Here is a 1,984-nt window from a genome sequence, read left to right as displayed (position 1 = left end):
CGTTTGACTTCACTGCCTACCATGCTCCCGCTCGCATACCCCTCGCTTGTCCTGAAACCAGTGGGGCACCACGGGACACACTCCCGGTTCTCCATGCTGTCTTTCCAGACATCGCCCTTCCCAGGCAAGACTTCCCCACGGCTCCACTTAAAACTCCCCCAGCCCACACGCACAGCCCTGATGCCAGGACATGGCCATGTCCCACAGGACTTCAGCAAGCCCCATGTGTCCGACTGCTCTGTCTCGTTTACTGTCTTCCCCGACTGGAAGGCCAGCAGTGGGCACTCCTGCAGCCTGGGGGATGGAGGAGGCAGGTCCTGCGCCCCCTTCTCCCCTTCATTGATTTGCAGTGCTGGGGACCGCGTCCCTTCCTGGAACAGCAGGGTAGAGGGCGGCGAGCTCCCCGAAGGCAGCAGGTGCACACTGGCTGTGGAGCGTGCGTGCGTGGAATTTCCACCTGCTCGAGGGAGGAGACTTGGTCTAGTCTGACCGTGGGAACAGACACCCTGCTCCGGGATGTCTGCAGGTGCGGGGCTAAGACAGCGTCTCAAAAGCAGGCCTTCCTCCAGAACCGCCAGCGTCTCCCAGGCCCAGCCCAGCAGGCAAACAATGCGCTTACTGGCCCCTCCCTCATCCCTGCTGCCTGGCAACCCCCCTTCATCAGCTCCCGGCCCCTTACCTGTGCGTTTGCCTTCTGCCATCCCAGGGACCTGCAGTCAACCACAGTTCAGACAAATAGAAGCGAGCCGGCGCCGCGGCTCACTAGGCTAATCCTCCACCTAGCGGCGCCGGCACACCGGGTTCTAGTCCCGGTCGGGGCGCCGGATTCTGTCCCGGTTGCCCCTCTTCCAGGCCAGCTCTCTGCTGTGGCCAGGGAGTGCAGTGGAGGATGGCCCAAGTGCTTGGGCCCTGCACCCCATGGGAGACCAGGAAAAGCACCTGGCTCCTGGCTCCTGCCATCGGATCAGCACGGTGCGCCGGCTGCAGTGCCATTGGAGGGTGAACCAACAGCAAAAAGGAAGACCTTTCTCTCTGTCTCTCTCTCTCACTGTCCACTCTGCCTGTCAAAAAAAAAAAAAAAAAAAAAAAAAAAAAAAAAAGCGGCAGGCATTTGACGCACTCACATCTGATCCAGCTTCCTTTTTTTTTTTTTTTTTTTTAAGGATTTATTTATTTATTTATTTGAAAGGCAGAGTTACAGAGAGAGACCTCCCATCTGTTGGTTCACTCCTCAAATGGCCACACCAACTGTGGCTGGGCCGATCCGATGCCAGGAGCTTCTTCTGGGTCTCCCACATGAGTTTAGGGGTCCAAGCACGAGGGCCATCTTCCGCTGCTTTCTCAGGCTCATTATCAGGGAGCAGGATCGGAAGCGGAGCAGCCAGGACCCAAACCAGCACCCATATGGGATGCAGGCATTGCAGGCAGTGGCTTAACCGAAAGTATCACAATGCCGGCTCCATAAATGGGTTTTATTATATAGTATGTAGTATATTGTTATGTTTGTTCTATTTTATTAGTAGTTGTTAACCTCTTACTATGGCTAATGTATATACTAAGCTTTACCATAGATTCACATGTTTAGAGAAAACCATCGTATAGAGAGCTCAGTGCCAGTTACAGTTTCAGGCATGCCCTGGAGGGGGGGGTCTTGGAATGTATCACAATGGATAAGGGGGGACCTCTATGCCCCCAGCTCTTGCCTTATCCACTCATTTAACAGTTTCCAGCAGAAATACCTAAAGCGAAGCGGATAAAGCCACCACCTGCAGTGCTGGCATCCCATATGGGCAACAGCTGCTCCACTTCTGCCCCAGCTCTCTGATGTGGCCTGCGAAAGCAGTAGAAGATGGCCCAATGTGGGAGACCCTGCACCCATGTGGGAGACCCGGAAGAAGCTCCTGGCTCTTGGCTTCAGATTGGCACAGCTCTGGTCATTGCGGCCAACTGGAGAGTGAACCAGTGGATGGAAGACCGTTCTCTC

Source organism: Oryctolagus cuniculus, chromosome 11 (genome assembly GCF_964237555.1).
Source record: "Oryctolagus cuniculus chromosome 11, mOryCun1.1, whole genome shotgun sequence".
Classification (NCBI taxonomy): Eukaryota; Metazoa; Chordata; class Mammalia; order Lagomorpha; family Leporidae; genus Oryctolagus; species Oryctolagus cuniculus.
Note: the sequence above shows the minus strand (reverse complement) of the source record.